We start from the raw sequence: 24582 nt of genomic DNA, 5'->3' as shown, positions 1-24582 counted from the left end.
CCGAGGCAAGGCAGTCGACTGATTACAAGTCTAATGGACAGAGAGGGATACGTCTTACATTAAAGGTTACTAGAATCCTATCTTCAGATGGGAATGCGGCTGAAAAAAAATACATCGGGCACTCGCATTTGAAGAGGCTCCATGGCTCAAACAATATATTGACTTTAACACTAAAAATGAGGTCAAAGGGAAAGACAGATTTTGAAAAGAATTTCTATAAGCTGATGAATAATGCAATGTTCGGCAAGACAATAGAAGACGTTCGAAAGTAAAGAGACTTTAAATTTGTGGTGGGTCACAGTAGTACCAATAGTGGTCGTAAAAAGATTCAGAAGTATAATCCAAAGATGAAACATATAACTCTCATAACTTGTGAAGAGGATGGCGATTCCTGGGACAGTGCCCTACTGGAACTGAAAAGGGATAAATATGAATTTAAAAAGCCATTTTTTCATTGGCGCGGCAGTACTCGAACTTTCTAAGCTGCATATGTAGACACATTACAATTACTTTTGCGAGCAGTTCCCAGGTATCAGGTTAGCCTACATGGATACTGATAGTTTTATTTACAGTGTGCCTCTTCCTTCTCCTGATGTAACTTTCAATGTATAGTCCAAGAAGATGTAGAACAGAATGGTGAGAAATCGATATATGATACTAGTGGTATGAAAGACAGGATGGGAGTTATAAAAATTAATAAAAAGGTGATAGGTAAATTTAAAGATGAGTTGAATGGTGAACCTATTCTTGAATTTGCCGGCATTCGTTTGAAAGTATATGCTTTTCGGACTCCAACCTCGGAGATGAAAAAAAATAAAGGGATAAATGATGTTTTATGTTCGTAAACATTTGATCTTTGAAGAGTATAAGGACCTGTTTGAAAATGGTGTGTTCCTTAGGGAGGAGCCGAAGAAGGCATTTTACACTCAGTTTGTACGGAAAAAAACCTGGTGAAATCCGTAGTGAAAAGCGTAGTATCATCATGATGGCACCAAATGATATCCAACATGTGAAGTTACACAATCCAGAAACGGGCGAATGGCTGGCAGAAACATGGCCGATAGGATGGAGTTAACTTTCATAACCATTTAGTCCGTAATGTCTCATGTATCGTGCTGAAGGAGGACTAAACCATTCCTGTTTTTGAATTTCTAGTGCCTGATGAAATATGTTTTGAATAAGGTCTGAGGTGCGTTCCGAAAGGGTCTCTTTATCCTCTTCTTTCTTTATAGATGCACCTTTTCCTTTTATTTGCAACTGCTTATATTGTACATAATAATGTTTATACTTCTCTTGCCTCTTGGATACTCCTGTTTTTCCTTGAATCACATCAATAACAACACCAGGTATAGGAGTTAAAGCTAAAAGAACTGGAACTGTCGGAATTGCTGCTATTACAGCAGAGCTTACAAGAATTCCCTTAGTCACATTAAGAGCCATATCAATATGACCCATCAATTTGTAACTTTGCCGATATGCAGCGCTGGTTCTTTCGATAAAGTCGGCCAACTGTTCAACACTTTCAACAGCTGATACGTTCATTTTGTTTTTACTGTATATGTAAGGAATGACAAAAATATTTGTAGTAATATAGAGAGACAATATGGCAACAGTAGGAGAAGATATACCACTCCAGTATTTCGATGATGCAAATTTGAATGATGATGATAATGCTACTGCTGAAACATACTTTATAGACGACGATAATGCCCTTGCAGAAGCCGACCCTTTCCAGGCTAGCGCACGCGACAGCCCTCTGTTTGACTGAACTTAGAGTAGATAAAAAATTAAGTATGATTAATCAATTCTTAAAGGCGAATAAGATTACTGATCCGGATGCACTAAATGTATTGGCTACGGATTCTGAGATTAGGGATGGAAAGCTGTATTATAAAAACCTCAAGTTGTCTAAAGATAGAGGAGGTGGATTTTATAAGCTCTTCACATTAATGAGAGAAAAAGGAGGACATGAATTTATGAGCGATTTATATGGGGGTCGCTCTAGCGCAGAGCCGGAATGTGTGAGTCGTAAAATGCATTCTAAAGATGTTAAAAATGATAGAATACCGGCTGAGAAGATGACACCAGAAGACATGGGTATATACAAAGATGAACTGACATTCTTACGGCAAGATGCTAGTGGTAATGCACATAAAATACAAGCTTTTGAAAATAAAATTAAAAAAATGGAACAATCTAAACCCCGAAAATAGAGCTATTAATGATGAATTAAGAATTGCGAATATGCGTCTTTGCGAGCTTAACAATGAAAGAGTTAAAATAAGGCTAGAGAAAAGAGAAGTTGAAAAGCAGTTAAAGGAAATTCCTGAAACACACACCCAAGGAAAAGAAAAAACTGAAAAACTACTAGCTGAACTCATAACAAGAGAAGCTAAAGTTGTTGATCGAATTGAATACAAACAAGATAAGATCAGTGAGGCATGTGAAAGTCTGGCACCGACTAGGTCTCTTCGTGATGTAATTTCCAATCCAGAATTGTCACTTAGGCTGAAGCTGACAGAGTTATTTAAACGGAATGGTATTAAAATCGCTGCATTATGCACACAGGATGAAAATCCAAATTTAACATTCTTTATGCAATTGCAAAAATTTGCATAAAGTTGGTCATCTCCTATACGCACCTGCACCTTTATGCAATCAAATAAAGTTGCATAATTTTACGTGAGAGGTAAAGATTGTAAACCAACACTGACAGTGACAACTTACAGTCTCTACAAATTGGAAAGAACTATATGTGTTAAAGAATAGCTGGATATATAGTGAGAAACATCTAGTCACTTCCCTGGGCTCACATTTCCAACGTTCACTCTACCCATCTTGAAACCATCTTGAAGGGCTTATGGTTTGCACTTTGGAGTCCCCGCACTGTATTAGACACATACCCCTCCTTTAATTCTTATCATTTTGCAGCTGTCTCTTTATCTTTCGACTGAAAAAAAAGCTTGCATTTTGTATACCACAGTATCAGTCATGACGAAAATAGTGATAGGTCAGGCAATGGCAAGTCATGCACGGCTCTGATTCATTGCTCCATAGTCTCAAGGTGTAAATAGCCTTACGTCATTAACATATCAGGAAGGTTGCCATCGATATCGCCACAGCAGTTACACATGGGATACTTCCCTTTTCGTCACACATCGTTCATTCAAATGACAAATGTGTGGATTCAGTGGACAACAGCCTCTCTTGTGATAGTATTTGGTAGCCAGTATCAGACAGTTTGTGTTCGTGTCGGCTACACAGACGATCTGCCCTCTTGCGAGTTTGACTTCGTGAAAAATAAAGATATGACCTGCGACAAAAATTGCTTATTAGACAGATAACCAGGAGACCTGCATTACATTTTGCACCGGTATGTCGTGAAAGAAATAGCGATAGTCAGGCAATGGCAAGTCATGCAGGGCTCTGATTCATTGCTCCATTGTCTCAGGGTGTAAATAGCCATATGTCATTAACAACTATCACGAGGACCCCTTTGAATGTATTAACAAAAGCAGTTTTCTTGCTTCAGTCACTATTGCTAGAAAGTTTAACTGAAAATAGACTTTGTTCAAGTCTGAAATTTATATCAAATCTTGTAAACTAGTATCTTTTCCTTAACTTGTAAAAGGTGATTGAACGCATTGCCATGGAGTTGCACCCAAAATCAAATTTGCAGGATCGCTGTCAGCCCTACTGCGCTATGGATGAAAAAAGGAATGTAATAAAGATTTTTATGATGCATAGAAAATTATGAGTGAAGTTTGTTTGTGTATGTCCCTGGACGTACCACAGATACGTCCATGGAGTGTCTTGGCCGTCCTGATCATGGCAACCATGCCACAGCTGAAAAGGCCAGTGTCGACAAAGATAAAATAATAGGTGTGAAAGGTATTATCAGGCCCTCCTGTACCCTTACATCCATGACTGCACAGACTCCACTTCTAGTGCGTTCTACAACTTTTACGAATGTCTACACTCAAAAAAGTAACTTGAGTAGTTTTGCGTGAAATAAAGATGACCGTGATAGCCGTGATTGAAACAGCCTTTGTTTGCTGTCATAGTCGACCTCAGCCGACTACCATGGCAAAAGTCGGAGACTGCTGAGACGGGAAGACCATTATCAAATTTGAAAATTGTGAATGTATCGGTCATTTTATCCAGATGATTAAGTGTCCTTTTCGATATTAAGTGGTCGAACCAAGGACCCCTGAATGCACTCTGTGGTCACAATGCATATGCAGTACAGTCAGGGTGAAGTGTGCAACACAGACAAAGGGAATTATTTTTTTGTGTGTGCAACAAGCATTGTCAGGGCAGGGACTTCCCTTATTACCGTGGTCAATGTCGGAATGTGGAGAGGTTGCCTGATGTCCTCCCACATTACGTGTATGGCATAATGTTATGAACACTCTGGTGCACGAATGCTTCCCAATCGTCATTTGTGTGCAGAGGGTGTGTGTGTGTGGCTTGACGAAAACCCTATGATACACTTCTCACTTGTATCGCGGGGGTACGTTTCGCATAGTTACTATCAAGTCACCTGTGCCCTGACGAGTGCATAGCAATTATCTGGCGAATCGACTAGTACCTTTCAAAATCGAACAAGGAATGTCTTAAAATGATGAGTAAAATTAAATGCTGAACACAGAATCGATAATACTGAAAATACTATGCTGTAGCTGATGGCACCAGTAATTTGAAATACGCTCAAAGGGAACCTATTATAGTCAAAGTTTCCATATGAGGAAATCAGTACAGCCAGCCATCTGTAAGCATAAATGTGAAATGATACATCAATGCTGTAAGGTCAAATTATTTTGCACTGGTAGGTAAGATGTATTCTTTTTAAAAAAATTTCCAAGTGCTTCCTAGTGTACCAGATTTTAGAGTTGCAAACGTTGTATCTCATATAACGGTGTGACCGCCAGGTTTGCCTACTTGGTATGTAAGTGTAAGAGCAACAGGGATTGACTTCTACAAGTCTGAGGGCATATACGTATCAAAGAATAATAAATTGAAGGACTAAACATTGGCAAACCGTTGTGTTAATGGTAGGCTATTGCGCGGATCGTGGAGTGAACGCCGCCTGGTCAGCAATTAACTCAACTGAAGAGAAAGAGCGACTGGGGGCCAGTCTACATCCAGAACTGTGTTCCGTTAATAAATCCTGGGCTAAAATTTCCTAGGTTTAGTATAAAACAGCATCTAATGTGCCTATCAGATATTAAGAAGTTTGACGCTTGATTGTGAAATATTAGTGCATGTTGCTTTCTAATGCTGAATTCTCATTGAGAAAACAGAAAAGTATCAGGAACTTATTATGCTTTTCATATGCACTGCAGGTTTTATTATGATTAGTACACTTTGCAAAATAGACGTTTAATTTACATACATCAAAATATTTCTATATATTTCTGATATATTAAAGTACTGCACCCGGAGCGCCCACTGAAAAATATTAACATCTGGATATCACCGATATATATGTCTGATATATGAAAGCATTCGGCTGAAGGGAATGCTGAAAAATAAGTTCCATATTTTAAAGTAATGCGCTTGAAGGGCGCACACACAACATTTTAAACATACATATATCTCTGACATATATGTCTGATATATTAAAGTTTCGTGCTTGAAGGGGGCTCTGAAAAAAGTGTTTTTATTATTATTAAAGTTAAGCGCCTAAAGGGCGCGACATAAATGCAACTGAATGATGAAATTTGTTGCTTGCACGATGCATTGTAGGCTAGTATGAGCCTGTGTCAAAATTTTAAAACAGGCATTTCAAAAACATGGTGACCCCCCTATCACCATAGTCAAAAATGGGGTGACTCCTATGAATCCATTGCCCCCCCGCCGAATAAACTGACCAGTCCCTTATTATGGATATTGTACGACTTTAGCAATTATGACTTCGAAAGAATTCCTAAGACAGGCACGTTTTATAACAACGACTAAGATCATAATCTTTCACAAAATGCGCTTGTTTTTCATGCAGTCTCATAACTATTTGTTAGGGTTGCCATCGATATCGTCACAGTGCTATACCATAGAGAAAGATACATAGAGTGGCAACGGGTATTCTTTAAGGCGTGAAGTGGTTACATAACCCATCCATGTTCGCCTCGCCTCAGGTTGCTCTCGCCTCTCTTTTCCGAAGAGTGCCGACAATGAATCCTGCGGTAGTTTTCGGATTTTCGCCAATTGTTAAGCGAAAGTATGTTCGGCAAAGTTTGTGTTGTTGTTGTCGTGTGGTGCTGAGCAGAATTGACGTGCTGGCGAAAACAGGAGTGTTTTGAGCTTCAGGAAAACGAGTTTTACTGTTTTAAAAATTCCTCTCATATTTTTATGAATATATAATGAGTGTGTTTGAACCAAATTTGAAAGTCTTTTATCGATACTGTCTGCTTTTACTCAATGGTTTACGGTCAGTCGTACCCTCTTTTACACATGCGTCAAGGAAGGACATGTTTATGAAACTGCTGCCGTGTTATGTTTTGATTGGCGTGAAGCAGTGTTTCTGGCCTGAGAGCTCACAAAGTAACTATGGTTGCTACGCGACTGGCAGTACGATGCCATCTCGTCGTATTTTTCGCATAATCTCGTGTAATCATCAACCACAAACAAAGCCTCCAAAAAGTTTAACACTTTTGGAGCTCATTTTAATATGAAAAGCCAATAGTCTACCGAGACGGCCATGGAACAAAAGGCATGCAAGTGTTGCTACTCTATGTTTCTCTGTGGCTATACACATGGGATATTCTCCTTTTTGTCACACATCGTTCATTCAGATAACAAATGTGTGGAGTCAGTAGATGACAGCCTCTCTTGTGATAGTATATGGTAGCCGGTATCAGACAGTTTGTGTTTGTGTCGGCTGCACTGATGATCTGCCCCCTTGTGAGTTCGACTTTTTGAAAAACAAGATATGACTTGCGACAGAAATTGCCTATTCGACACATAACCAGTAGACCTGCATTACATTTTACACTGGTATGTTTTTGAATATTGCCAATATACTCTTCGCCAGTGGCTTAATTCAACCAAAGGACCGTGCTTCAACCACATCAAAAAACGACTCGGAGGCGAGTCAAGTCTGTTCAGTGGCATTGTCATTCGCCGCTGAAAAAGTTATTCTCGGAAACAGGACGGCAGCATTGGTCAGGGCCGGATTTCGCACATTATATGGAAAGCTGTGGTTATTTCTTTGAAAATATGTGATTGGACTGCGTACCTCTCCTTTGGGCTTGGACTTTTGCCGCCTCGCCCCAAACGTCAATTAGCAAACAAATCACAAGATACTTCAGTCACGTCAATCCGTAAATTTTGGTGCATCGATCTATCGTGATTAATTCTGAACTAACGCATAACAAACAGGGTCGCAGTCAGGTGTTCGAGGACGTAGGGCAGAAGACACCATCGACTAGCTTAATTTCAGAGTTAGGGGAATTATTTGTAGGCCTACTAATTTCGAGAACTTATAATATCAGTGTACCCATTGATATATAAAAGTAGACCGTACTGCTGCATATCAAATCAGCTTTTAGACAATGAACTTTGAAGTTTTACATTGCACACATTTTATTAAAAACACTTTTCCGGAAAAGCGGGTGTATGGGAAAAGACACTGCGACTGGAGCGACTATTGCTCAAGAAAATGTCTTTTCCATTTTCTACATTTACCTTTGTGGTCCATCAAATCCAACGTCCAGTCAAATTGAACTCTGAGCTCTGTCCCATATGTAAATTGCGACTGTGACCCGATGATATACGATGATGGATTTCATAAAAAAGTGCTAGAAGTTCCCTTTTCCCGTCAGTGGGGGCCTACATGTAGGCCTACAGGTTGGTAGTTATTATATCAGACTGATTTCAAACCGTGTTCATATTTCCCAAAGTTTTAATTAGGCCTAATAGCTGCTGTATTTTTACCATCTTGAAAAAGATCTCGCCACTGGTTGGGCATGTGTGTATAATACGGAATATTCATGAAGGTAAAAAATGCGTAAATCGAAATCCCATTGTGTACATGCTGAGAGGTAAACTGCACAGCCAGCAGCCTGTTGATGAAAATTGACCTCCTAGCTAGCTCGTAGCCTGCTGCTCTCTTTCTTTCTACCTCCATGCTTTAGCTGGCGAAAACGAATATATGGTTCAGTTAGCATTATTTTTATTTAACGAGAGCAAAAAAAAAATAATGTTTTCTTCAAGATTGAATGAAAAGTGATAGTTATCAAATTCTTTGCAAAGATATCAAATTCTTTGCAAAGTTCGTTTCGTGAATATTTGATCACTTGGAGAGCCATACTCAGAAGACGCCATTGTTATGGATAGCGTCGCACCGCCTACTCAGCATTGCGTTGCATCGTCTATATTTTAGCTTTTACTGACATGTCCCGCCATTGTCTAGGAATGTCCACCAAAGACTCTAACCTTGAAATCCTGGACCATCTCGACGACTATGCGGTATGTTTGAATCTAGTGCCAGTGGTGATTGACACAGAGTCCTGCATCAACTGGACGGCTCTCGTGTACAATTTACCAGGTATGTATGGACAGTATAGCTATTCACTTATTCTTGACCTGCCCAAGCGTTTGAGATACGTCTACTCCTTCTGGTATAAACGTGTTCAGGAAAATCTGTATCTGGCAAAATATCTAACGTTTTTTTGTTTTAAATCATCGATATTCCTGATAATTTCAAACGAATAATGAACATCGAATTTCTGGGTCACCTTATGCTAATATGATCTTTTAGTGCTTTGCATTCCAGGATGAGTGTTGATACTGGACAAAAATTACGGGCGGGGGATTGATTGGTGTTTTTAGAGGCCTGTGTTGGCACAAGATTGTCTCACCAGAAAATTTACCAACCAGATTACAGTTAAAAAAGGTAGTCCTCTTACATACTTAAACAAAGGCAATCCGAGGGATCAGCAAAAGTGCCTTATAAAATGGAAAATACTGACCCTTCAAAAAGTGTTAGCAAGGAAAAGATTATCCCTCCAAAATTTCCATGTGCCCTGTGAGCCACAGTCTGTATAAATGATATCTTAGTAATTGAAATATAAGTTCTCCTTTAACTTTGAACTGTTGAAGAATACTTTTAACCTTTACAAATAATTACTAGGGTGAAAGTCCAATATCACATTTGTTGTTCACATCTGTTCTTTCAACCAGTATTCTCATCAAATTTCTTGCACAAACATTCACTAGTAACCAGCTCAATCTAATCAAGTGCATTAGTGTTCGAAATAACGCTTCTCCGGCAATCCGAGACTGGTTGTTTTTCTGCAGGACTTGTAAAATAAAAAAGTTACCAGTCCAGCGGACAGGTTGACTTTAGCGGGGGAGTCTTCTTTAAAACTATGTCTGCTACTTTTTCTCCGGGCTCCCATTCGAATTTTATGGCAAGACAGTTTTCTTTCCCGTAAATTCATCCTACTCAACAGCGCATAACAAAATTACTTAGGCACATAAAAGTAATCGCAGTATCAGGACTGGTAAGTTTTTGGCAGGACAGGCAACGTTTTGAAGTTACCAGTCCGGATGACAGGTTGATATTTTCCACGAATTTCGAACACTGGCATTAATAAATAAGCATCTATAAACACATAGATATAGCGATTCATTTATTGAAAAAAATCATGGTTTCCTCATAGACTACAATGTATATTGAATTAACTTTTTGATGGAATTCAAAAATCAAATTTCTTGTACACAGATGTATTTTACCTCCAAATTTCAACTACTAAAATTACATTAATTGTCAAACATGGATAAATGTAATTATAATGCATGTTGCATAGGGGAAAACTGTCAATATTTTGCCTAACAGATTCCAATGTATTAAATTTGATATTTTTTGGTGAAGCACTGTATTGGCCACATCTTGTTTTCAAATAGTTTCAATAGTTGCGCAAAAATGATAACCCTGCCCCAAAGACATGCATGACAATTCATAATGCTTTTTAAAAAAATGGACCCCAAAAAAGGCCTTACCCCCTGTAATTTCTGTCTAGTCTCCATGAAAAATAATCCAAGGAACACATGATTTATACGCTCTATTGTTTGTTGAACCTCTACTTAAAATGACTGTTCATGAAGGTTAATAATAAGATAATGAAGTTTTGCTATCCTTTATTTTCTTTTGAAACTGTAATCAGTTGAATGTTGGTAGATTTTTTAATTGAATCCCACAAGTCCACTTATTTAAGCTCAAATTGATGTATGTTCAATGGCTCAAGGACAGAAGAGAGCCTATCGATATTTTTTGACCATTTTTTCTATAGTCATAGGAGACATTACATTTAATGATTTATGATGTTTTCAATTTATTTCCTTTGTCACAATAATAGTATTTATTTAGAAAGTTATAAATAATGCAGAGTTACATGACGTAGCATGTTTAACCCTTTGCATCCTGACCCCCTGGTACTCTATGACGTCGTCGGACATTTATTTCTGAGCCGGGTTCAAAGGGTTAAAGACCCACTAGCTGTAAGCCTTGAAATTTGTTTACCTCAAAATACATGTATCTCCCCATTTTGTCCTGGTTTTCTCTGAATTCTACCATCTGAAGGGATGTATTTGCTTTTACTGCATCAAGAGACATTCTTTTGAGAAACGGTTGGCAAGTAAACTCAATTTTGATTTTCGCCCATTTTCAACAATTGGTAATATTACCAAGGAAAGAGAACATACAATGTCACAGTTGAAATATTCACCACTTTCAATATTCAATCTAGGATGTCCAAACAGAGGGGGGCATTGTGGGCCTGCACTCCTGTCCCAAGGGGGTTAATTTTAGGGCAGCCATCATCAACATACAGAGTTCATATTAGGATGTAAAAACTAATGGCGCCAAGTCAAGAAAAGGAGAATACTAGAGATCGGCTCCCGTAACCAACCAAGCCTCCTGCAAAGTTGTCCACTGTATGTACACAACAGGCCCAACAATGGCAATAGCAAACTAACCGTTTGATTTGATTCTATTGTTTATGTAACTTATGTGACAAATTATTGATATGATGGACTTACACAACTCTACAAACTGCTAAGGACTGTGATTTTGACAGTGCAAATGATCATAATCACAGCTTAGCGCACCGATAGGATTTTTCCGAGAGTGCCCCCGCTTTGCAAACATTGACAATTACTCATACACTGCAGCACAAGAGAATTACCTGTACGACCACGGATAAGCCTAATTCACTTGCCGCGAGCCAGAGTGCAGGATGCATGATTAGCATGTTAAGCTAGTAGAAATAGGTGCATTTTCACTCGAATTCAAGTTATCGATACGATTCATCTTCACTGTTAAATCACATTTAATGAGGCCTTGTATGTGCATAAAGTGGTGACCTGTGATATGTGTGTTCACGAATTCAACCTGTGCTGGCCGGTAAGGGACTGGAAAAAATTATAGGAAGGGAGGGCGAATTTTTCATTTCGATGCTACGAAAAGTGACTCTCCCCAATCGTTAGCTGTCCCTGTACATGCTATAGTCATTATCAATAATATTTTGTTTGACAGATCTTTACTAATTCATAATGTGATGCCTCATCCACCAAATATGAAGACTAATGCACTAATACTGGCAACTAAATTAAATTTAGGTCAGAGGTCATCCTGGTTACTTGATATTTTTGCTGAACACTTTCCTCGAATGATGGCCATCCGGCAAAAATCAGACCTATAGCAATATTGGCTAGGTCAAATTTCATCTTGGTCGCTTGATATTTTAGCAGAAATTTTAGTTAACATAATCATCTCTTTCCACTAAACTTCAGACTTCCACCTGTGTTAGCTACAGTGTTGGGTATTAAAATTGTTTAACATTTCACACTATGACTGAGGTGAGCCCAACTTCACTGCGGGAATGTATGAACTACATGCAGTAGAGAGAATGTTGCGCCCTGAGTGGCGCATCAAATGGTGAAGTAAGGGCCATTCAACATTTTATCGCATGAATTGCACAATGCTCTGTGCATTACATTTGAATACTTTGTGCAGTTTGTGTGAAGATTGCAGTGCAGATATGCACAGTATCAAGGGTTTTGCTTGTATGCACTGTGATGGGATTTAATGTTTTGGCAAATATTTAATCACAGTGCAATCTTTATCTTGTCCAAAATTGTATGCACAGTCCCAGTGTGTAGTTAATAATAAGTGTATACATCATCAAAATAAGAACATTCTCACAAACTTATTTTGGCTTGACGTTAAAATCATAAAAAAAGCAATGCTAGAAGATACAGCTAGTGGGGGCTTAACTTAACATGAGATTAATTTTAATCTTAACTAAACATGTCGTTTTATTAGTCCCCACGGACACCGTCCGGGGGGACTTATAGGTTTGGTCATGTGCGTGCGTGCGTGTGTGCGCGCGTGCGTCCGTCCGTCCGTTCATGCAGATATCTCTGAGACGCCTGAAGTAATTTCATTCAAACTTGGTACAAGGATTATCATCTATGCCATACATATGCACGTCCATTTGTTTTACGATCCGATTCAAAATGGCCGTCTGGCAGCCATTTTGTTTCCTGTATTTGATGTAGGTGCGTATGTTCACGCAAATTTCTTAGTGATGCTAGGAGCGATTCCATTCAAACTTGGTACATAGATTACTCTATATGACATATGTTATACATATGGACATTGATTTTTTATTTTGATCTGGTCTAAAATGGTTTCGTGGCGGCCATGTTGTTTCCTATTTTTTACGACTGTGCGTTCGTTCACGTAAATTTCTCAGCGATGCTGGGCGCGATTGCATTGAAAGTTGGTACCTATGTTAATCCTTATCACATATATATGCATGTCGATTTTTGTAATGATTCGATCATAAATGGCTGTGTGACGGCCATTTTCTTTCCTGTATTTGATATCCATACACAGGGTCTCCTGGTATGATCCAAAGGCGTTCCAGGATGAAATAAATATTAATGCTGTGTCTGTGCATAGGGGCTCATTAATGCAGATATCTGAAATATTCCTGTGCCAATTCTTTTGGTACAAGGATACTAAACTATAGCATACATATGCAGGTCTATTTATATTGGGGTGGCATGCATAATTAGGTCTAATTTGCATAATTCGAGATTAGAGCGATGTTTTTGGTACAACTGTACCAAATATGATAAAACTATGTGCAGATGGTTGAGTCCCCACGGACACCATCCGGGGGACATAGGTTTGGTCATGTCTGTGTGTGGATCCGTGCGTGCGTGCGTGCGTGCATGCATGCATCTGTCCGTTCACGCAGATATCTTAGAGATGCAAGAAGTGATTTCATTAAAACTTGGTACAAGGATTACTTCATATGTCATACAGATGCATGTTTGTTTTGTGATACGATCAAATATGGCTGCAGTATGGCCATTTTATTACGATTTTTTCATGTATAGAGCCATTACTCAGGAATGTTTCAACCGATTTTATTCAAAGTTGGTACAAGGACATTGACCAATAACATGAATCCCATTGAAAACTAGCCGTATAGATATGCACTCCAATTTGTTTTGTGATACAATCCAATATGGCTGCCTTACAGCCATTTTGTTTCGATTTTTCATGTACAGAACCATAACTCAGGTATATCTCAACCGATTTTATTCAAAGTTGGTACAAGGACATTGACCTATGTCATACATATCCACGTCAATTTGTTTTGTGATACGATCCAATATTGCCGCTAGGCGGCCATTTAATTACGATTTTTTCATGTACAGAGCCATTACTCAGGCATGTTTCAACAGATTTTATTCAAAGTTGGTACAACGACATTGACCTATGTCATACATATGCACATTGATTTGTTTTGTGATACGATCCAATAAGGCCGCCATGAGGCCATTTTATTACGATTTTTTCATGTCCTGAACTACAGCTCAGACATGTATCAAGCGAATTTCTTCAAAAGTATTTTTATCACAGAACTAATGAAGAGGACTCTATCCTCTCTGAGGACCTGTAATCAAAGTACCCATTAACAAGTGGGGACTGTTTCATCAACGATGACTTGTTTTTCACCATTTCATTTTTAACTTTCTAAATTATTTCTGTTTCTGCTGAAAATGAAAGGTGGTGTTACTTTCAACATGCATATTTTGGATATTGATATGACCATGGATGTAAAAAGAGTCAATTTTTCATCAATGGTCTGACAGTCTCACCAGCTCTGAGATACTGTAGGAATGCATAGAGTGAATCCAATGATGTTGAGCCTTTCCAGGCCATGAAAATGCTTGATATATTTCTGATTCAAATATGTGCTGATGGACTGTCAGATTAATATGGTGATTCATCGTCATTATTGTCACGTGAAATATGCTGATTCATCATCTGTGTTTAAGATAATTTAATTTTTCACATTAGCATTTTTAACTCTTTTATTTATTTCCTTGCAAGTTGCAGGTCCCGTGGAGATATTTATTAGGCGTTGAACTAATAGGAAAAGTGTAGTGCCCCAAGGAATGACAGAGTCACACGAAAAGGCATGCCAACAACTGAGAAGAATATGCGAGGTAGTACTTCATACATGTATGTACAAAATCTGCACTGATAAGTTTTTTGATTAAAGTTGCGAACTTTGAAGGACATGCTAACCAAAGCACCTGTGTTGGTGAATTGTGGTACATGAACATGGTTAAGCAAAACCATTACAACACAAAGTAAGACAATTTTACTTAGCTGACCTTTGATGTTTGGTTATATTTGCAGAGCACCTAACAGCCATAAGCAACAAAATCTGCCTTTATAATCTTCTTTTGAAGATAAAGATGTAATTGATAGTGATGCAGCTTAGCCCATGTCAAATTTTGAAATCACAATAAAAATGTGTAAACCCTGAACTTTTTATAGAGAAGCAGAGTGTTGAAACAACTTAAGGGGCTCTTACATGAGTTCCAAACACAAATGTACATGACATACAATAATTGCATAGTCAAACCTAAGCAATGTTCCTTTTAACACTGTCTCCCAACACTTGCCAAAGTATTATTGAAGGAATCCATGAAGTGTACTTTATGAACTTTGTACAGGAAACAAAACATCTAAATAATATCACAAGACAAACTGTCGTTGGAGAGTTTGTTGCAAATTGTGTAATGAAAGATGAAACAAGCTTCTGTTCTGATAACATGTTTCAGATTTCATGACATGCTCAAAAACCATAATTTTATCTATTACTAAAATTGTACGAAACTATTTTCCTATAAACTTAAACTTAAAACTATAATCCAGTGGGGACTATGTCATCAGCGATGACTTCTAGATCAAGCACCAACAGATTAACTCTTAAAGGTATGGAAATTGATCCCATATCCTAGGAGTGGCACATGTAAAACAGTGTGTATCTTTGTGTCAGAGGCGGAATAAACTATGAGTGTATCTATTTATCCAGGAAATCTTAATCTCGACTGCTATGTTTGTACGCACATAGAGCCTGTCAACCTTAGCTTTCACCTATTGTTCTTTGGACGCTTCGAACACGTCCACAGCATCGCAGCAGTTTTGGCATAAAATATCACCTTAAACTGGAAATAATGAGAGAATTTCACCGACAAGGTGATGCCAAAAGTATTCACAAAAGTAATATGTTGGAACAGTGCTTTAATTTACACTTTGGTTGTTGAAAACTCCAGATTTTCGGGAGCATTCGATGATGCTGTTACCATGTGCCAGTCCTGTTGGATTATGAATGCCCAGGGAAATTAGAATTTATAGGCTCCGAGTCCCCCTGCCTTTACTCCATACTAGCATCCATACACAGTCAGTTCAGTCTTTGATTTGGGTGATTCCCCAGCGTGACATGCCCTCGTTTTAGTTTAATATATGTTAATGTTACAAGGCACTGTAGGTCAAAGCTGCATGACACAAAAATATTTCTACCTCATTATTCCATCCTAATTTGACAGATTTAATATTCTAACGTATATGTCTTTCTGTATTAGTTCTCGACCAACGTACAAAGACTTGGTCCATTTGCTGAAGCATTGATTGATGATATGTTTTGCAAAATTAATAGTGGAAGCACGACCATACACCTTGTGTCTTGGGTATAGATTGATGTTAGTCTCTCCTAACAAAAACAGGAATATTTAGTCAATAAAATAGGCAATGAATCAGTGAAAAAACTTCTTTATCTTCCTATTTGTATATTATGGCATAAACTTGTCAGTTTGATGTGCAACAGTACATAGATGACCAGTTTATTCATCAAGGGAGCATTCAGTTATTACAGCCAACACAATTTGAACGTGATGGGTTTCACCTTAAATAAAAAAATTGCAAAGGGGGTCATGTATTTTTCCAACACCATTGGGGTCGCTTAATTTTATTAAGTATTTGTCCTGTTAAAAAAGTAGTTTAAGTGTTCAAAAAAGTTTTTGGGAGATAAAATGATTCGCTGCATTATTTTACTCTCGGTAGTCATTTAACTGTCACATCTTGCCTTGGCAACTCTGAGGCTTGTCTTATTGTAAATCGAGCTCACTGAGGGCAATGCGCAATTTCTGTTACTTACATATTAGAGATATAGCAAGTTTTGTCAGGGAAAATATTTAACAGTGACCTGTTGACCACTATTACCATGAAAAGTGAAATAAGTTTAGTTGAAAGAAATTCCAATATCATAACTGTTGTCCACATCTGAACCTTCAAACACCCTATTTGAATCAAGTACATTTGTATCGATTGTCAAACACCTTAGAAAGCACAGAATACGTTTGTTAATCATTGTAAAAAATTATTCATAGTTTCTCATAGACGCCAATGTATAGTGAATCAACATTTCAGTGAAATTCAGAAATCAAATTTCTTGCATACATATCAACTTTTAACCATTCTAGTCTTATGAAGTACTTTCAAATGAATTATCAAAGGTCTATAAATACACAGATTTAAACAAAAACAAACTAAATTGATAATGTACAATTCTGATGATGATTTATTCTGTGTATCGTTATTTACAGAAATTGAAGGACGTAAACGGAGCTATCCAAGGACTAGCATGAAGCTGAAAACATTTGATAGTTGTGTGTGCTTCTTCTGAGGACAGCGAGCATGACAGAAGTTGCAAAGGTGGTGCCTTTATTCGGTGACACTTGCCATGGGATAGAGAAAGAAGTGAAACTGCGTATGGAAAAACACTTGCATCAAAGGAAATGCATTATTGTGGCTACCTTGCATTGGGGGCCTGGTATCAATCAGACCAGAGCCTGAGGATGAGGATGAGGATGAGGATGGTGGGCCATGAGCCGTCATACAGACAAATGACAATATCAACAGCGCTGACAACTCATTACAGGACAATGTTTAATGTATAAGCATATGTATTTGCATTTTCTTGATTCTGCTAAAAGCTCAATGATGCATTTTTAGTTTTGAATAAAAAGACCACTCAACTTTCGAATTTTATTGACTAGATACAGGCTGTACTCATGTTATTACATCGATCGAGTCATAAACCGTGATTGAGCTGATTACCCAGAGCTGTACATATGTGAATATGTGGACTCTACTCGACGAATTACTGACTGAGTTATAAGACCAATAATTCTGTCTTAGTCTCTTCAGGAGCCATATTCAATATTTCATCAACAATGTGTTAAAAACGAGGTGCATCTTTGCAAACAAATCTTACAGATTCAGTTCACCAACTGACAACTACAGTTATTTTTTGTAACACTGTAGCTTTATGTACATGTAATGTGCTTGAATCTTACCCTGAGATAATGTTGTAATCGAAATATTTTTTATGGCAATTTTCGATGATATGGCAGAACTCATTATCATGTGTGATCTGTAATAGATGCAGAGCAATGCAACACAAAACATAGCTATATGTGGAGCCTCTTTTCTACTTACACATCCAAACATCCGGTACATCCATTTTTTTAATCTTAGAGAACAATGAATTTATGATTTATTTGATATAATTAAAGCCATAATTGCTGTGTAAAGTAAGTCAAGTTAAATCAGTTTTCAGATACTTGATCGAGATTTCAATTTTGCATGTGTAACACAAGAAAACAATGAGTGTATTTTATTTTTCACATGAAGTATATTGCTTGTATTTTTGAGGAAGTTTTTGAGGAGTTCACTCTGTATTTTTTGTCCCATGTGATTTCTTATCTATTTTAAATAAACGATTAAAGCCGAGATCTCTTTTATGATCTTGCTTTGGTAGATATGTGTGTATGTTAGATGGGTTAAATGTGCAAGTAGTTAATGCAATAATCATATAAATGTAGTTAATGAGTGCATCTGAAGATATTGCCAATCATGCATCTTGTAATCCCTATCTTTATTGTATGTACAACATTGATACTGTTGAAAAGAGAACTTAAACCCAGATTTGGATTCATTTCAACAACAACCATGTCTGCTACATACACACTTGCAATGCTTAAAAATAGTATAGGGGCATTCTGCGGTAATACAGTTCATATACAAAGAAAAAAACATTGGTAGAAAGAAATACAGTAAAATAGGTGTAAATTTCAGAACAATCAGATTCATATTTGGACTATAAAGTCAAAATTACAGAATAATTGATCAAGATGTACCTTTATGTTGTGCATAAAGATGCATAAATACAAATCAGGTTGATGCATAAATGTGAATCTTTATGCACCTGTAATGTCCTGCATAAAGGTGATTAAATTTAGTCAGCCATTCAACCCTTTATGCACCCACATAAAGGTGCATAAAGTTTCAGCTTTATGCTGCATAAAGATGATTAAAGATCATCTTTATGCAACTTTATGTCACCTTTAAGCTGCGCATAAATCCAGATTTTCATCTTGTGTAATCATCTTACTACACCAAATTACAAATTGTCAAACATTCAGATGAGGTATGAAACGATCACGGATCCCACCCTTGCAATAAATACTGCTGGGTATTACAACAATGGTAGATGTTTCCTCTATGAGCAATTACATTTTGTTAGAACAGTCCCATTCAAAGAATCGACCACAGTTATCCATGAAAATATTAATGTACCACGTCGTACCATGAGAGGTATCGTGATACTCTTTACTAAAAGTCAGAACCAGTCAGAACTTAATAGTGAACTTTTTTTAATCAATCCATTGAATCTGTTTCTATAACGACTGAAGGCATTTCAAATAAGATATACGCTCTTAGTATGATGCTGATAGATTTTTGGTCCGAAACATGACGGTATTTTGCTGAAGATAAAGATTGGTGTGCAATTGATATAGATGAAGTCGATTATTTGAAGAATAAATTCTTTCTGTTTATTGATCTGCGTAGCTTTAAAGATATTGAATTTCATGGAAATGGTTTAAAAGTAATGAACACAAAAGAAGGTACACAACTTGATATCAGAAAAAAAGATACATCAGTGAAGGGTGTCGATGACGCTCGAGATTATAACATATATGCACAAATTTATATCATAAATTATGCAATGGTCACTATTGAGAATAGTAGATTAAAGTCTATACCAGCTTAGTGGCTCCGAAGGGAGTTTAGAAAAATTCTGTAGGAAAAAAAAGTATATCTATATACTTACATCAGCTAGAATGTACTCCGCTAGTAGTCTGGTCGTCGACTGACTGACAACACTGGTAAAAAACCCTTTCTATAGACGTAGTTTGACGGTGATGACTCACACGTATATGTCTATACATGTCGCGTCGTGTGTTTATAAATAGCTCTAATGGAACATGTTGCTACATGATGGCACAGAGTTATTTTTAGATCATCATCTTTCAACCGCATCAGTGGCCGTTCCGAAGGGTTGCTATGGCTACGCGCACTGACACGTTCGAAGGGGACCTGCGCAAAATGCTGGCTATGACTCACCGGTTGTGCAATCCATTTTAGTTACAGAGGGGGATTTTCCCTCCCTGTAGCTAAAATGGATAAAATGGGTGTAAATATTCTTATTTGTCTCAGAGAGGAATAAATTCCTACTACTCTTAGCCCCATATGATATTGTGATCAAGTAAGGTGATTCCAGTTTCATGGTTACTCTATCCTAGGGCAAGTGTGAAATTTTCATTGTATGTACCTTTGCATAGATGTTGCCAACACCATTCTCTCTGGATTATGCTATCCCAACAGTTCACAAAACATTTTAGTTGATTTCTTCGTTTGCACACAAATTTTCCTGCAAAAAGTTCAATAAGCTCAGGGACACGATCAACATCATAAGTAAGTTAATTGTCTCAGGCTAATAAACAGGTCGATCTGTTTCTCACTATAGTCGTTCACCTGACTTTAAATGGCAGCTGTCTACTGAATTCATAAAAACTCGAGGATATTGGCAAAATATATTCCTGATATGCCATTGAGGCAAACGGACTTGAATTTTTCCTGATAAATATCTATTGTGAAATGTTGAATCTTGATAAACACTGATTCGGACTTAATCCAAAAATCTAGCAACATATCGGTGTAACGATTGCAACCTCGAAGGAATCAAGGAAAGGAAACACCTCATAATCTTCTTAACATTCTAGTTAATCCCAAGTCCTGATTGCCTGTTTGAAACCCAACTTTAATCTGATAATGCGTAACGCGACACTACCCCGGCAGAGAGAATTGACAAAGATATAAGAAGAAAAGGAAACACTTTTTGGTTACAGTCGCGATTTAGGCGCGTTTTCTAAATGATTGCATCAATTAATGTCTTCCTCAGAAATGCTTGGCTTGACCCAGATGATGGTAGCCAAAACTCTAGCATGATTGCTTGGGCTATCAAACTGTAATTGTTGTTGTTGCTTTCCCGAACTTTCCTTATGGTCCTTCGACGGGTTTTCCTGGTTCCTTGTACAGCAGGGACAGTGCCTTCGATCACGGCCATCTTGATTTTCCTGTAGACAGCATCGTTAAATTCGGATCATGGCAAAGACATCAAAACTATTATCGCACGAAATCACCTTTGTGCCTTCGTTGCCGGTGTAAACTAAACTACTTGCAAATTGATGCCCGCACTAATGACAGAATATTTGATTGCAGAGTATCGGATTAAATTCTTGACGAGATACTGATATTATCCACAATATAAAACTTTCGTGAAATGCGTTGAGCCATTCTGCATTTTTAGCCTTGGTACAACAACAATGAGGGAGTACCTGTGTACGTAACACAAAAATCCTGGTATAGAACACATGCTTAATTGCCTAGAGGTCCCTCTCCGAACATAAATCACTGTCCATAATCACATTACTAGCCAATTAAGTTGTTTTTCCTTAACATTCCATTCACATGACAAAACTCGGGCTCAGTGCAATTGTTCTGACCGCACTGCTGTACCCATGATGTTAAAATGTGCATATTTACATAATAATCGTTATTGTAATGTAATCACTTTCCCACCATAGACACCTTATACTGAACTAGGCACATTTTATTCAATCGTGTCTGCGTCAGTGTCACGTTATAATTTGAAAGCTAGTTTTATTCACGCATGTTTCATAATCATCAAAACAACACCATGTGGTAATTCTTTTTATACGTAGAAAAGTCATCAACCATAGAATGACTTTCGCACACCCCCTATCCATGCCTCCAACAATGACCCTCAAATTCCAAATACGGATTGGGTGCGTCATCATCTGGGCCTGTAAGTGAGTCTGATTGGCTTACATGCTTTGTAGACTTTACGTCACGCTGTAAAAAAATTACAGCAAAGAATAAAGATACATGTGAATAATCTCAGCAAGAGATGACTGTTGCTACAGACGACCTTGTGTAACTTCAGGAGGATTAATCTTTGTTAAACAGACTGACAAAAACACATGATCGCGAACTTGTTCTAGTGAGAGAATGTATGATCATAAAGGTGAAAGCGAGTGAACATCCCTGGTATGAGCTCATTTAATTTTAAACATTATTTTTCTATCTCTGACGGCATGGTGTTGAGATTTTCTAGTACTCAGAGAAAACATTGTCTTTTTGAGAGGCATCAATCAGGACAGGGTTTTTGTTTGTTTTTTGTTCAATAATAAACATTTCAATACAACAATCAGCACGATCTGGCAAATGATTTTATCGTCGCCTATAGAGTAACCGCCCTATTAGAAGGTTATCTGTTCACACAAGCAAGGGCGAAAAATTTTTAATCTGAATAAAACTTCTATTAAACAGCCTAACAACAATGTAAATTGTTCGGTATGAGCTCAGTTCGCTACATCATTATGCCATGCTCTGGACGTAAGAGTCCATACATTTACCATTCATTCATGATCATACTGCTACAACAGGGGAAATGATGACTGTCGGCGATCGGAAAATAATCTCCTATTATTAAGCTAAAATTTATTCGTTTAATAGGTGTTTTGAACTTGCCTTATTTTCCCCCGTCAGTATTAAAATAAATAAAATAAATAAATAAATAAATAAATAATTAAATAATTTTTTTACTATAACCCAAACGGGATTCGAACCCCCACACACTTCACGGCAACATCGCGTAGCTGCTAGGCCTCAAACAAAACCAGTCGTTCACCGTTTCCAACCCAAAAGAGTTGGTCACGGCAACCGACTTAGATGTTACAATCCTGTGCACGACCGAGCAACAGAGTGTGCATGGAGCAGACGACACACAGACACAGTACAAACACACATATAGTAATCGGAAAAGCACGAAGCTTTTACTGAGCTATCAGACAGACTCGGGGACAAGTAAATATCCACCAGCAGAAACTGTCCACTCAGGTTAAAGAAATAATTTTTTTGCTATAACCCAACGGGATTAAGTTATTTAAACCTAGTCAATGAACAAACCCAATGACCTACTGTGTTTTCACGCTCACACCACCGTGCTAGCCGAACATCGACTACTTCATACCTTCTATAATATGCCCTATACACTCATGAAGAAAAATCAGCATGGTCCATCCTCTCAACATCCTACAGCTATTCACGCCAAGTTATAAAAAACGGGAAGTAGTAATGAGATTTGTCATTACACTCTTCGTTTACCATCCCCATCATCCATGCACTTACAGTAACAAAATGATGGACGCGATCTCTTTCTCGCTTTCTGCCAACTACTGCGCGCAGTGAAATGGTAGACACTGTCATTCTACTTCTCTATCGCCAGTTTTTTACTGATCTTTTACTCATAACATCCTGCATTACCGTAACGCTGAACTTCCTGCACGAGCTGCAACCATAGGTAGTGGAGCAGAAGACTAAACTATACTGTCACCCGTGTGTGGTTTTCCCCCATGCATGGGAAGGTGCCGAATGGTATCTCAATAAAACTCTTTCCTTTTGGACAGATCGGTCACACATAATTCCATAATTTGTAACTTTATGAAGAGGCATCTCTAGCTGACAAAGGCAAGCTGACTTGATTTGCTTTCATAATGAACCTTGCCCCATGTCTGGCGACATGCCTGAGACCAGCAGCCGAGCATGGCTAATCCTAAGCGCCCCCTACTGGGCGCCTAATATCGCAATGCATTTTTGGCAAATTGAGAAGGAAGTCCAAATTCCGAGAAAGAAAGAAATGTCCGAACATTTCCAGGGAGCCCTTTAAGAGCCTCTGGAACTAAATAAGCTCACTTGACATCATTCCTTTGTGGCCAGGCCAAGCTTACAATGCAAACCCTGCACCTGTCATTGCGGAAAGGCTCCATTAACTTAGGAATACCCTACTTCCCTAGAGGATCAATTTTACAGACCTGCCTTTCCTACAATGGCACTACAATAGCACCAGCTTGATTAGATAAATATAACAATGGAACATTCACACCTTTGGGGATTAAAAGTCTTCTGTTTGTCACCCGAGTTGCTCGGGCAAGGACTCGGGTTTCAGGTACCATGCAAGTTAATGCAGTCGTCCCCTAATGTTAGGTTAATTTATTGGCAATTGTATTTCTTTCACGCTATTAGGCAAAAAATGCTCTGAGTGCTGAAGCTTATACAGTGAAGCAACTCAAGGATCCCCTGCATATTAGCTACATCAAAGTCAATATATTTAGTGTAGAGAGCAAAACATTAACAACATTAATTTTCACATCAGCGTAATAATGCAAGGATGCCATATGCATCGTCTTTTGACAAAGAGATGCACTTTACCTTATATATGCGTTTAGTTATGCTATTATTATTTGCATGTGCAATTATTATATTTTGTTTGTTCAGTGTATTGGTTCACAGCCATAACAAATCATGTAGACGGCTTCCCCATTTAAAGAAAATCAATAAGTCAAAAACATCAAATTACTTACCCTTTCTGTATCAGGTGTAAAATCACGAAAAGGACAGACAAAGAAGGCATACATAGGTAAAAAGAGGAGATAGGTTAACAAACAGAAAACGAAGACTGCAAAAGAATAGCATTTAGTGTCCCAGATTACTTATAGACGAAAACTTTAAAAAACTATGAAATGATCATTGACAGGGGCTAAATAATAAATTTACTGCATATGACAAAAACGATGTCACAGACCTGTGTTCGATCTGTTATATCATCTATCAAACTTTAACAATAATTTTAATAATTTTAATAATAGTAAGAAGTGTGCGTTGTTTTATGGTCAGATTTTTAAATTTAAGTATCATTGATATTGAAGTAAATTTGGCGT

General features: G+C 37.8%; 1 long non-coding RNA gene across 2 annotated transcripts; it reads left to right on the top strand.

Annotated features, from left to right (window-relative positions):
* The first annotated feature begins 8413 nt into the window (after positions 1-8413).
* LOC139136194 (uncharacterized) lies at positions 8414-18117 on the top strand. 2 transcript variants are annotated; one of them, XR_011553146.1, is made up of 3 exons: positions 8414-8548; positions 14423-14532; positions 16981-18117. It is a non-coding gene; the product is annotated as an uncharacterized lncRNA (long non-coding RNA). The 2 variants fall into 2 exon arrangements; XR_011553147.1 differs by having other exon boundaries at positions 8520-8548; positions 14417-14532.
* The last annotated feature ends 6465 nt before the right edge of the window (positions 18118-24582 follow it).

This window comes from Ptychodera flava, chromosome 7 (genome assembly GCF_041260155.1).
Source record: "Ptychodera flava strain L36383 chromosome 7, AS_Pfla_20210202, whole genome shotgun sequence".
Taxonomy (NCBI): Eukaryota; Metazoa; Hemichordata; class Enteropneusta; family Ptychoderidae; genus Ptychodera; species Ptychodera flava.
The sequence above is the reverse complement of the archived record's forward strand: the minus strand, read 5'-3'. Positions and strand labels throughout refer to the sequence as shown.